Below are 14361 nucleotides of genomic sequence, written 5' to 3' on the forward strand. Positions count from 1 at the left end.
GTAACATGTTACCCTGGGCGTGAATGTGTTTTTCCATATGGGGTAACAATTTACCCCAAGCCCATGTTAACGCATTGGGGTAACTTGTTAACGCATTGCAATTTCTGTATGTGACAGGCCTAGACCTATTTGGCCACTTTGGGTGGATGCATCTGAAAGGGCAGGTTTCATTCACACCTCATTCATGTCTACTTCAGGTACCCATGGCAACTAATGGATGGCCATCCTCCACTCTGCTTTTGCAGGAGATGTGGTAATCCCTTTTGCTAACCACTTTGTTTGCAGGCTGCAAGGTCATCAAAACACCCTGTCCTTTGCCAACCCCCTCCCCCTTTGTCTCACTTAAATCCACTCCTGCACTCTTTTCTCATGCCAAACTCTACCTTACCTGCCCCTTTCATAATATATAAGCTAGTTTGCCCTGCCTTTGTTGAAAGTGAGGACAAGGAACAAAGGGACAGCAGAGAAGAAATAAATCAACATCATGCTGCAATACAGCGTAAGCCATAGAGTCCCCTTCAACAGCAAGGGCTTGACACCCTCATGCCCCTTTGACCTGCTCTCAATAAGCCCTTGGATATGTGGTTTCCAAACAGTATCCACCCTCATTTGGCTTGCCTGCAAAGGGTGGATGCTGGTCTCTGGCTTCCATGCCCAGGAGGAAAGGGTGCTACTTGTGCTGCCATAGGGCAGGGTGGAATTGTTCTGTGACCGCATAGGTGGACTGGCTCATCTTTGTTATTTATGTGCATTCAGCAGTAATCATTTTTGTTCTTTTTTTTCCTCTGCAGTCCAGGATGAGAAGGCAGTGCATATTCAGTGGGATGTCAGTGACACATCCACTGATGAAATCTTATCCCAAGGCCGTGAGGATGCTGACTTTGTTCCAGACATGGGAGATTGTTCAGAGAAAGAAGACAATGCGTCTATGGAAGCTTCATCCAGCTCAGATGAGGAGTTGGTGCCACAAGCAGAAGTGATGCCAACACTTCTAGTGGGACAGGCAAGAGGACCAGCCCGGGGCTGCCATGGAAGACCGAGGAGAGCTACAGCAGGATGTGGAGCAGAACCACTGTCACCACCCCCAGAAAACACTGCAGATGGTGACACCTTTAGAGGAAGGAATGGCAGAGCGTAAGAAAAAAGTCCACTGCTAACACAACATTGGGGAACAGCCAAGGACATAGTCCATGGAAGTGCTGGGCCAACGACAGAAAGTAATAAAAACACAGTGGTGAAAACATTCTACCTGTTTCTCTTACAAGATATCCCAACTGTTACCATAAGAGAAACAAAGGGAGGCAGACAGAAGATTTAGGGAGTGTAAGGATAGCCATCCTGGAAATAGAAAGTAGTGCCAGGAAGTAGAAAGCTGGATGAAACAGAGCTGAAAGCCTACATTGGCCTCCTACTGCTAAGTGGTCTGTACCACGGTAGTCACGAGTCACTGGAGGAGTTATGAGAGTAACACACCGAGCGTCCTTGCTTCCACCCCACCATGAGTTTAAAATGATTCCATCAAATCACCAACTACCTGGTGATTCGACAACAAACTGACATGTGAGGAAGGACAGCTGGGGACAAGCTTGCTGCCTTCAGAGATATTTGGACACAATTTGTGGAACAGCTCAGGAAATGGTATATTCCAGGAATACACCTGATAGTTGACGAGCAGCTCATTGCATTCAGGGGTCACTGTCCCTTCAGTGAGTATATGCCCAACAAGCCTGCCAAATATGGCTTGAATATTTGGTGGTGCTGTGATATAGCAATGTCATTCCCCCCATCTGGAGACATTTACCTGGGCAAGCAACCAGAAGCTATATGCCAAGGTAACCCTGGTACCCAGGCTGTTGAAAAACCGGTTCATCCCTGGTACAAGATGGGAAGAAATTACTGTGGGTGACAATTTCTTCACAAGTACAGACCTGGCAGATAGACTGCTACAGCAGGTCTTGACCCAAGTTTGTACTATTCAGAAAAACAAGGCTGATACCCCAAATGAAATGCAAGCAAATTAAAGAAGAGAAACTTCTTCATCCATTTTTGCTTTTGATGGGAAACTCACCCTAGTTTCCTATGTTCCAAAGAAGTCCAAAGTTGTGCTGTTGCTGTCAAGCATGTGAAAGGTAGACACTGCCAAGTGTCCTGGACACTGACCACCTATGAGAAATTAAAGGGGCAGAGGGTTTTTAGGCCTCCTCAGACAGCCAGGGCCTTTCATGTGTTATCTCTGTTAAGTGTGGATTTGGGGGTCAAGGATATACATACAGCTACAGCCCACCCTCATATACCCTACAAATACACTGAGTCTCCAATAAAGTTCAAAAGTATATAAACTCACCAATCACAACAAAAACAAGATTAAGAGTAGGAACCGTACATAACATCAAGCATTAACTCTATACACTGGTTAACTGCAATACACTATAAACAGACCTGCTGGGGGGCAACAAAGGACAGCATCAGGGCCTCACTGAGCTGGAGTGACAGTTAGGCCCTCAGTCTTTTCTCTCAGAGGGTCTCAGACCAAGAGTGAAGGAAAGATGATAATTACCAAACCAATGGATGATTGAGGTCCTGATCCAATAACGCTTTTACAGGTAAGTATCCAATTACAATCCTATCCAATAGGTCATCCCTCTCTCTTTCACTGCTCACACGCCTCAGACACACAGGTATAAAACACCAACCCAGTAAGCTTACACACCATTTAAACCTCAAGTACTCTCAAGCATCCATATCCTATTCTATTTGCATGCTGAATCATGCCTCAGGATTCCTTAAACACTCAAAGTCGTACCATGTGTCCATCATTCTCCTTACTGATTATACTCATGTGCACATGACACCTTACTCTTGTGCTCTTGGCACTCAGATGTAGCACACCGCACTCTACTGGACCACACAAGCTACTGCGCAGGCTCCCCAGATAAGTGGGTCACTGACATCATCAAGGCGGAAAGTTCAGCTATTCTAGAACCATCCCATCTCTAATCACTGTGTGCATGCTCAGGAGGGATCTCATGTTATGGACCACATCCAACACATGCACCATGACCTGTCAGTAGGTGGAGAGCAAAAAAAGCTGGACATTATCCATGACTACGTTGAAAACAAGGGTGGGGTGGATAACTTTGACCACTTAGTCCATATGGCCACCTGCAGATGGAAAAAAATAAAAAAATTAAAATGGCACTATTTTTCAATATGCTAGATGTGGCTGCCGTTGCCAGCCTCATCATTTGGCTAGGCCACAACACAAACTGGAAGCAAAGATCATATTTAAGAAGATGGCATTTTTTTTTTGCAGGAGCTTGGAGACCAGCTGATTGATGGACAAATAAAATGAAGAATGATGGATACACATAACCTACCTACATCCGTCAAGTCTGGTATGACTGCCCTAGATTACAAATTGCCACAATGCACCCCAGGAGAACCTTCTGGGAGCATGAATGGATGTTGTGCTTTTTATCCAAGGGCAGATGACTGCAAAATCCAGAAATGATGCAAAGATAGTAAGCTATCTGTTTGTGTGCACCACAGTACATTACTGCTGCTTTGTGAGGAATGCAATAATTAGTTAAAATAGTTAGGAAACGTTTTTGGAAATAACTGTGAGTTTGAAAACAGTGTGAACTGCAGACTTAGCAAATTGTTTGAAAGAATATTTATGATGATTTGAACCCAAAATATTATTTAACTAGAATTATGAACAAAACTTAAATTATTTTTTAGAGTTTCAAAACATAAATGAACAACCTGTATGTTTAATAAAGTTTTTGGTATATTTATACTGTTGTCACTGGTTTCATTTTGTTCATGCGGGCAGAGTAAGAAGTTACCCCATGAGAACAATGGTTACAGTTTCATGAGAAAGAATGAGGGTTAATCAGAGGGCTTTAAAAAAAAAAGTAGCTCCAGGATCAATTCCTCAGCTTCAGCCACCAATCCTACCAGAACAACTATACAAACAAACCTCTGTGGCAGTGTGGAAACCTACTACCCGCAAAGGAGTTCCCACATGTCCGCAGGGAATATTCAGCAAGGTCTCTTAGCAGAACTGGATCTAAAGCTCCTATTAGAAACGGTATGGGCTAGTGATATCTTGTGCTAATGCTAACAGGTTCAAAACTTTAAGGGCCCGGTAAAACAACTGGGCTATTCATGAGAATAAGGGCTCAGCTTGTGAAGGAATTACACATTCAGATAATGAATAATAGTAGAGAAAGCCATTGCTTAAAAAAGAATATCTCGAAGTTATGAGAATCCAACGGATGTTTTGCAGTACTCGCTGCACTATTCTTTTTGCTGGGAAGCAAGTAGCTAGAGGCTCCTATTACGATATATATCTTGCCATGAGCCAACAGCCACAGATGAACACTCACCTTATAAAGAAAACCTCAAAAAAGACACACTAGCAGCTTCCTGATCATAGAACACCCATAAGACCATTCTTCCAGTAGCAACATCAGCATCTCCCAACTAAGCAGAATTTCTAGCTCTGGGCTGTCATTCTAGTGTTTTTTCTAGAATTCTTCACCACTGATGACACCAAAAAGCCACATCTATAGTGTGTGGAAGAAAGTTCTTACTAGGAAAAAAAAAAAAAAAAAAAAAAAAAATCACTTTACACACTAGCTTCCAGCAGGTTGCTCACCTTCCTGCAGTGTAGGTTATTGCTGTAGACTCAGTCACATGCATCTTCACATCCTCACCCTTGAATGTATGAAGGGCTGAGAGAATCACCTTGAAGCTCCTGCAAATCCAGGATCCTGCCAAGTGTGGGGGGGGGGGGGGGGGGGGGGAGCGGGAGGGGGCACATGTAACAAGCACCAACTATACTGGTTGCTGATGGACAGGGCAGGGGGACGGAATCTGTGGAAACAGTTATGCAGTCCCTGATAGCCAAGACCCAGATCTACATCTACTCTAACACATGGGAGAACTAAGCTTTAGGAATGTGCGAAGCAGGCTCTATTTGATTCGGATTTGGCCCAAATCAGAGACAGTGATTCAATTGATTCAGATCACTGTCCCCAATTCAATTCGGCCAAATCCAAATCTGAAGATTCGATGCCGATTTGGAGAATCAGCGATTTGGACACAGACACAGCTTTAGAAGTTCTCTACATACCTTGAGGCTCATGATCACTGCGATGCTGGGGTGCATGGAGCATCCCGCAGGAGTGTGTGTGTGTGGGGGGAGGCACCAAATGCTCAGCAGCAAACCCGAAAATACTTCCAGTCCATTTTCCAGGTTCTGGGGAGCACATGTGGAAGGGGTGGCACACGGGGGGTGCGCCCCTCTGGATCGGTGATTGGCCTCAAGGGGACTCCGGGTGTCCCCCCCAGACTCAGGAGACACCAGTCACTGAGCCAGGGTGGTTCCCCCTGCATGCTCCCCAGTGGACCCAGAAGTGCTTCTGGTCCACTTCCATGTCTGCTGCCGAGTGCGCCCCAGCATCGCAGCACTCACAAGCCACCTGCTACCTAGATGTATCTAGAAAAAATATTTAAAACCTGTCTCTATGTCTGAATCTCCCCAAACTGATTCAGAACGCTCCAATTAAATTTGGAGAGGTTAAAGGGTCATCCGATTTGATTCGGATTTGGAGATTTGGCCACCAAATCGGGTCGTATGTCCACTGAATCGAATTAGCGACTGGAGCTTTGCACAGCCCAACTAAGCCTCTTACGTCAAGCTCTATTGTTATGGAGAAGGGTAAAATTTGCCATCTTAACAGCAGATATGCATCTCCGAAATCCACCCTGAGCACAGAGCTGGCTGCTTCTATAATGATAGGAAGTGCACTTTTCTCACAAGAGCCTTCCAATTCCAGCTTTCCAGAAAGGCTAGCAAGCCTGAAGGCAGGGAATATAGCATCTGGGTTCTTTCAGTTTGATCTTGAGTAGATCATCGTAAGTCTAGCAAGACATTTAGAATCCCAGAACTATGAAAAAAGCAACTTACAGCTTTATGACCCATATTGGATGACAGCATAGGCCTGGTCCAGAGAAAAGTATAATCTAATTAATTCTTAAAAAACAAAAAAAGAAAGAATCCTGAATCTGTGTTTAGGTTCTAATATGGCTACTCATTACCATATAATCTATGAAAGCTGAAGTCTCATTTTTGGCAGGAAATGTCATCCTTCATCCATATTTAAATTACTTTACTGAAAGCCTGGGCCTCCGCTTTGGAGGATTTGATACGCCTGTCTTTTAAAGATGACTAGACAAAGTGCAAAGTCTTTTCATACCTATTGTTTGTATTTTGCCAGAGGAAGTGTTGGAATGGACAAGAACAGTGTTATTTCCTGACAGAGCTGAAATACAGAGCTTGCCCCAAACACATTTATCTTATATCAACCTTTAGCTGTGATGAGAAGACAGGTACATGCTTATCCTTTTTATAGCTTAGGCTTTCTACGACGCATCTACCTGCAAAAGCACCTGGATGATGAAGCAGTGGCACCTTGTCAATTTCTGATCTCCCATGGTACCAACATATACTGTTCAGCTGATGCTGCAGATTTCAGTGAGACTAGTTACACAGCCCAGAGGTGTCAATACCATTTAACTTATTCTTGTTTCCTGAAACCAAGTGGCGTTAATTTTATTTTGAAAAGATTCTTTGGGGCAAAGATGGGACTTTGTACAATGTCTCTGGTAAACTCTCCAGCTAGTGGAGCAGGTGATGTTCATTGAAAAAAACAGATTGCAGCACTGGGGGGACACATGGTTTTGGAGCATTTAGGTCAGTTTTACAGGTCTCAGCTACATCAAGTTCAAAGCAGAACTAAAGATACAGTCTTTTTTCCAGCACCAAAAATCCCATTAACAAGCTGAGAAGATAAGACTAAGTCTGGTATGTTTAGGGATAAATAAATAAGGCCTTTTTTAGACCATTATTTGGTTTCTGAATCTTACAAAGAGCAATTTTAAAATGTTTCTGATGTCTTTCCCTTCCTCCAAAAGACCGAGCTCACAATTCCTTTTCAGTGAGAATAGCAGTAGTCACTCGTTAGGTCCCTCTCCAGAAAAGTATTTTCAACACACAGATTCCAGACTGAAAGATGCAACTGGCCCAGTATAAACAACACAGAAGATTTTTTGTTTAGTTTGTGCCAAACAAGATAGTTACACAAGCAGACCAGATTCAACCTAAAGTGACTCATACTGCCCTAATGAATCATAGAAAATTAGGCATGGGAGGACCCTCAGGAGGTCATCTAGTCCAACCCCCTGCTCAAAAGAGGACTATCCCCAATTAGATCATCCCAGCCAAAGCTTTGTCTACCCATGTCTTAACAACCTTCAGGAATGGAGCTTCTACCACCTCTCAGGGTAACCTGCATCATTACTTTACTACCCTTCTCATAAGAGAGGTCTTCCTGATATCCAACTTAAACTTCCCTTGTTGCGACTTGAGACCATTGTCTCCTTGTTCCGTTATCTAATACCACTGAAAACAGTCTAGCTACATCCTCTTTGGAATCATGTTTCAGGTAGTTAAATTAAATCCTTCCCCTCCTTGGTCTTTTCACTAGATTAAATAAACCCAGCTCCCTCAGCCTCTCATCAGAAGTTGTGCGCCCCAGTCCCCTAACCATTTTGTTTCCCTGGACTCTCTCCAATTTGTCCACATCCTTTCTGTAGTGGGGCACCCAAAACTAGACAGTACAAGAGTGTCTTTACACGTTCCAGGGTGGGAAGGGGAGGCAGGGGAAAAGGGGGACGTTTCAAATTAGAGAGGTTCTTGGGAGCCTCTGTAATTACAAGTGCCAACAGCATGTCAAGTATCCAGCATCCCACACTGCAAAGTGATGGTGGGGTTGCTTTAAAGCTTGTCGAACAAGCTTTAGTTAAAAGAATCATTTCCCTTGACCTGCTGGCAATATTCCTACTAATGCAGCCCAGTATGCCATTAGCCTTTTTCACAACAAGGGCACACTGGTGGCTTATATTCAGCTTATTGCTAGTGTAACCCCCGCATCCTTTTCTAAAGAGCTGCTGCTTAACCAGTCAGCCTCCAGCCTGTACTGGTGCCTGGGACTGTTCCATCCTAAGTGTAGGACTTTGCACTTGTTCTTTTTGAGCCTCATATAAAAGATTTTGGTCCAATCCTCCAATTGTCTAGGTCACTCTGAAATCTAGCCCTACCCTCCAGCATATCTATTACTCCCTTAGCAAATTTGCAGATTACATCAATCTGGAGAAGGTACTCCACCCCATTTTCCAGGTTGTTAATGAACATATTGAAAAAAACCCAGCCCCAGGACCAACCCTTGAGGCACTCCACTTGATACTGGCTGCCAGTGAAACATTGAGTCATTGACTACTACCTTTTGAGCTCAAAGATCCAGCCAATTTCCAATCCACTTTACAGACCATTCATCCAACCAGTACTACTTTAACTTCTTGCAAGCAAGCTAAGCCACTCTAGTAGCCACCTTTCTATATTTAGTTGGATTTAGAATAAAAAAAAGCTATACACAAGAAGGGGAGAGCAGCTCTCTCAGAGGAGAGGGGCTTGTTTCAGAACTCTACCTCTACAGTATCAGAACCTCTTTCATTAATTCACTAATGAGGTGTCACTGAAGGACTATTTATGGTCTTTTAATGCTATCACTTCTTCTCAATATTGCTATTCTAACAAAAAAGTTTTTAGGGCTTTTAGTTGAGAACGAGTTCCTTCTTCTATCATCTCATTATTAAAGTGGACACAATTATCTCCAATTCTGCTAGCACTTTATTAGCTACAGCTACCTTCTCACACCCATCATTATGAAAGCCCAAGAAGTTCAGACTGCACTGTCAGTCATGCTTATGATGTTTACTTTTAGTACACCTGGTCTGTTACTAACTCCCATAGTCTGACCCAAAGCCAGTACAAGAAGTCCTATTCCCTTCAATGGCCTTTGCCTTCTGCCCACAGACTAGCAACAGGACACAGCAGAAGTTACATTTGGGGGGGGGGAAGGGGGGGAGGAGGAATCTTTTTGCAATTATGTGCAATTGCTTCCACTGGAATTGGAGATGACATAAAATACATATAGTACAGTTAGCTCTACTTTCATCCCAATTTATGTCATTAATAGTCCTCTGCTTAAAAATACTAGTGCCTTATCTTTAACAGTATAATCTTACATTCACGTGCTAATGCTATTGAATGCTAGAAGGCTGTTCTTAAATCACTCTCTGCACTCGTGTCACCTTAATTATACATACTTTACAACAGACAGGATTAAGTTTACATCAGAGACGCAGCTTGTCGAAATCTGACCTTCTAATTAAAGTACACACTTCTGAGTCAGAGGCACTAGATACTATTACTCACCTGAATTAACATCAGCAAAAACATTAAAAATAAAATAAACTGGTATTGGTAGAAAGAGAGAGAGTTCACACCATGCAAGAAATATTGACGTATTCTTGCATACAACAGCAAAATCGGCTTAATCACAAAAGACAACTTCCAAAAGCCTTTGCTTTAGATTCATCCATCACATTTTTTTTCTAGGCCACCTCAAAAACAAAAACTCTGTCTTCTTAAAATGCAATAGCCTCAGGCATCTTAAAAAAAAAAAAAAAAAAAAAAAAGACCTGACAACTCAGGTTTAAGAAAAATGTCTGTTGGGTTTCAGATCCTACTAAGAGCCCTACTTTACTATTCATCTTAATTCAGATTATCCAGATCAGCAAGAATTTTACAGATTAGCTTTCCACATTGAAGATAGGTATGAAAAGTGTAAATTTTGAATTATATTTTAGCAACCTCATTAAAAGATTTATAGTTGTACAAAAATAATTTGTTGTTGGCTGGAAACATTTTTCCTTTTTCTCTAGCAGGCTTTATGAATCTACAAACTGTTTGCCACAACACCATCTTTATGTTAGCTCAGCTCGGCTCATTATTTTAGATTTTTTTTGTAGCATGTATTTCTTGTATACTCAGCCTTTCCATCATTAAGCTTTTCCCGGTTTCAGATCAAATGACGTCTGAAGACTAACTTGCACAGGAACTAAAATCCGAACATATCGTTTATGCCATTTTATTTCTGAACTGGGGTCCTTTTCTCCAAACAGAATGGAATCCTGTACCACACAAGGAAGTGACTTCACAGGGGAAACAGGAAGAGACCTACTTATTTTCAAGTGAGCCTCAGCCACCTCCAATATACATACATACATAACATTTTGAAAAATTCTACAGTACCCTTTAGCGCATCAGGGAGCTCCTAAGATTTTATATCCACAGGCTACTTCCTTTGAATAAGTGTAGATTGCCTTCTAGGCCTGAAAGTTCTAGATACAAATAATCAATACAGAACACAAATCAGAAGGAAGTTCTGCTGATTTTATGGACTAATTTGGTGAAAAGCCCCAGTAAAAAAATCACTCTTGGTACTAAACTTATTTGTTTCAAAGAACCAAGTCACAACACGTTTACCAATTAAACAGTAAACTGATCACTGTCAGGAGCTTCAGGCCACTCCTTAAAACCTAGTAACACATTTTTGCAAAATTAACTGCTTATTACTTTTTTCTAAAGGAAGTAGTTCTTAAAGAGATACAATCTTCTTTGCTTTGTCATTCTCTTGTAATCCACCTGCAACATTATCTTAATGATCAGAGCTAACCTATGGACAATGTTTCATGAGCATCATAGTCTATGCACTTCATGAAGAAAGGTGCATCCAGCAAAGCCTAACTCCACCACTAGAAACAAGGTTATAAAAAACTTCCAGGAATACAAACAATAATGTTGCAACAAGTCATTGATGAAGTTAAGTATGCCATAAAAAATATGGGAAAGAGTCTTTTTCTTTTCATATATTAGGTCAGTGCACCAGGATTTAGATTTTGCTCACATAGGTCTTAACTTCCTGGCTGCCACTCACCCATAATTCTGGAGAAGGAAAAAAAGAAAGCCTCTTCCTCAAAAATCATCAGCAGATGATTACCATATTGCTTAGAACAGTAGTTTTCAACCTATGGTCTGCAGATACCCAGGGGTCTGCACGTTAAGCAAAAGATGGCCATGATCCATCAAAAGTATGTGAAGACCTACACTTACAGTTCAATGGGGTCTGCACCTCCATTCAATTTTTATTTATTTTTTTATTTTTTTAAGGAGTCCACAAATGAAAGAAGGCTGAGAACTACTGGCTTAGAAGCTTTTCTCCCATGTACTGTCTTTAGTATATGGACATGAAACTTTCCCAGAGGAGAGGAACATAAAAAGCCAAGTCATGGCAAACATCATGGTGGATTGATACACAAAGCCCAGTTGACACACCAGCCTTCCTTCCTCTTCTAGGTTGAAAGCAACTGCTGAAGCACTCTTGAGAAAAAGTCATCATCCCCCCACATCAGAAAAGGGCCTTTGGGAACATTTACAACATAGACAACTTACGCGGGGTTGGGGGGCAAAAATCTAGTTTGGCCTTGAATCCTTGCCTCTCAATTCTTGGATCATCATGACTACAACATCACTCTAACACTATCATTGATTCCAGGCAGCACTAGAAAAATTAAATGAATAAGTAAAAAATTATCTAGGGCAAGCGTAGATAAATGGAGACAGACCATGAAGTCTAGCCTCAAGTCGAGGTCTAAGTTCTTGTACATTCTCTCCTATTCAGTTTATTCCTGATAATATACAACTGGTGTCCCAAATCAGTTTCTTTCTAAATGCCACACTTAGAGCCATTGATATAAGCTATTGTTCAGCATGTGTGTGGCACCTATCCACAAGGGGCTAGTCTCTAATGACTTCGATACAAAATAAAATGCTTCATGCCTTGGGAGCTGCCAAATACAAGCTTAAAACCCCTTACTGTAATTTCTAGCAAAGTTCAAACTGAAGAGCGACTGAAAAAGGGCCATCTGTTGAGTTGTGGGACGAGCTCATTAGAATATGAAGCTCAGTATAACCTTCCAAGGAATTCTATCATTTTCCCCCACTGCTGCAAAGCACAATATTTGAATGTAGTCAGAGAAGACCAAGGCGTACTGATGGTGTCACAAATAGTCTGTAAAAAGCCATTTCTTAGGTTTTTTCTTTGGTTGTGGAATATGTTAGAGTTCAGAATACCTTCCAAATACATGCTGATAGCCAAATTGGGGGGGAGGGGGGAACAGGACACAAATCCTACTGTTCAACACAGATATCCAAGCCTTTAGGCTGTCAATTGGTCAGAAAAAAGTAGATTTCTGTTTCTGGTCTCAAAACAGCCATTCAAATTGTCAGTCTGCATGTACTACTTACTATCAACTTGAACTCCTGTCCATTAGAGAACTACATCTTTCAATAACACCCAAAAAACAAACAATAAACAAAAACACACATAACAACAACAGGTAAGGGTAATGTCTTTTGAGGCCCCATTTGCTACAAAAAAAGCATTTTTGTTCAGGTGCTGTTCAAGGTAGCACAGAGTTTGATTAGTGCATTCACAATCTATTTGGTTAGTACAAAGCACCTTAAATAAGTTCCAAAAGGCACAACAGCAACCTTCACCCAAGATGCTGAAGCTTAAATTTTACAAGAGCAGTAAGGTAAACTGTCATTTTTTCTACAAAGTCACTCTTTTTCTAAACAGAGATCTGGATTGCAATGATCAATAAAAGCTTCTTTTGGACACAGCATATACCCAGCCAACATACAATCTTTTCCCCACAAAAAGAATACACAAACACACCTGGGTTGATATAGTTCCATCAATACAGTGCTGAGACACAGGGAACAGTATGTTGTCCAATCAGAACTTGTTTATTGTTTCCTTTAGGGGAAGCTAAAACAGAAAAGGCTTTATTCCACGCCCAGGAGTTAAAAATCTTACTCTCTGTGAAGTCAATAGGGGCTATGCTAATGCCTTCAGTGGGGTCAGGATTTTACCAACTTGTTTTAAAAACCACAAAAGTTTCTCATCCTACAGCTGCTAGCACTTCTGTCCTCTTTTCTCCTTGCATTACTATACAGGTGGAAGACACCGAGTCAGGTCAAAACTTGCAAGAAAAAAAAAAAAAAATCAGTTGCAGACAATACAATTTAAGAAAAAGAAAAAACAAAAAAACAAAAAACCACACAACAAAAAGAGACTCATTTCCAGCAGCACATCCACATCTCTTTTTAAAATTTAAATCTTCAAGAAAATATGAATAATTGCAAGGCACAAGAACCCATGACTGTAATAACCAAGGGTGGGGCAGGGTGAAAGAATATATAGGGGAAAATGTAGAAGTTAAAAGAAAAACAAGAATAGATATCACATACATCAGTCAAACATTTGCACCTGTAACAAGAGGGGGACAAATGCTTTTGAAATCAGAGCAGAGAACTGCTTAGAGCCAGACACTTTCAAAATACAAATCAATATGTTTAAAAGCACCTTAGGTAAACATCTAAGAGAAGAATCACAGGAAGAAAAAATCTGGGAGGGGTGCAGCAGAACACAAGTTTAGTTGCCAAACCTCTATGGTTGGGGACAGAAATAAGACAACTAAAAAGGTCTTATTTAAAAGAAGAAAAAAAAAAAGATACAAAAGCCTTTTATTGGAAATATTTTTAAAAGTTAATAATTGCATCTAAGAAGTCAAAAGAAGGGGGGGGGGGGAAAAGCAGCTGAAGAAGAAGAAAGAAGGGGAAAAAAAATACTCACCAAGCAAGAAAAGGTCAGAGGTAAAAATTTCAAAGAAGAATTGACTGAGAAAGGGGAGGAGAAAATAGTGAGAGCCACCACACAGGGGTGGTGGTGGTGGTGGTGGTGGTGGTGGTAGCGGCAGCAGCAGCCCTAGCCACTGCCACTGCCCCCGCCGCGCCGCGCCCTCCTCTGCTCCGGGGAGCCGCCAACCCAGTGCGGGCGCGGAAACTCCGGCAGCCCCGAGTCTTTCCAGCGGACTGTACCACTGCGGCTGCTGGGGGGAGGGGGGCGGCCACCGCGCCAAGCCCCACGGCCCGCGCCCACCTGACCCGCTCGGCAGCAGCGAGGTACCCCCGCCGCGGCTGTAGGACCGCGTGACACGGGCAGCTCCTGCTAGTGAGGACCAGCAGTGCTGGGCCCGGGTCTGCGGCCGGGGAAAGCAGTTCTCTTCCTCGCCTCAGAGGGCGCGATGGGAGGGCCCAGCTCCTGGGGGCGGGGCGGGGCGGCGGGCGCTCGGGGCTGATCCCGGCGAGCCGTCGTGCAGGGCAGCTGAGCTGGGGGAAGCGCCGCAGGCCGCGGGTGGTATCTTCTTGCGGGCTTCAGGCAGAGCCGAGCCGAGCCGAGCCTGTGGGCCCGCCTGTCCCTTTAGCCCGGGCGTTTCTCTCCCGCGGATCGTCAGCCCGGGGCGCCTAGCATCTGCCAAGGG

At 42.7% G+C, this 14361-nt stretch overlaps 1 protein-coding gene across 2 annotated transcripts in view; it reads right to left on the bottom strand.

The window, feature by feature from the left end:
• Positions 1 to 14082, bottom strand: part of RALY (RALY heterogeneous nuclear ribonucleoprotein) — a 423518-nt gene extending 409436 nt beyond the window's left edge. For both annotated transcript variants that reach the window (XM_059733246.1, XM_014609492.3), the window contains exon 1: positions 13674 to 14082. The gene's annotated coding sequence lies outside the window, so the exon portion shown is untranslated. The remainder of the gene's footprint in view (positions 1 to 13673) is intronic.
• Between the last annotated feature and the right edge of the window lie 279 nt (positions 14083 to 14361).

This window comes from Alligator mississippiensis, chromosome 9 (assembly GCF_030867095.1).
Source record: "Alligator mississippiensis isolate rAllMis1 chromosome 9, rAllMis1, whole genome shotgun sequence".
In the NCBI taxonomy this organism is placed as follows: domain Eukaryota; kingdom Metazoa; phylum Chordata; order Crocodylia; family Alligatoridae; genus Alligator; species Alligator mississippiensis.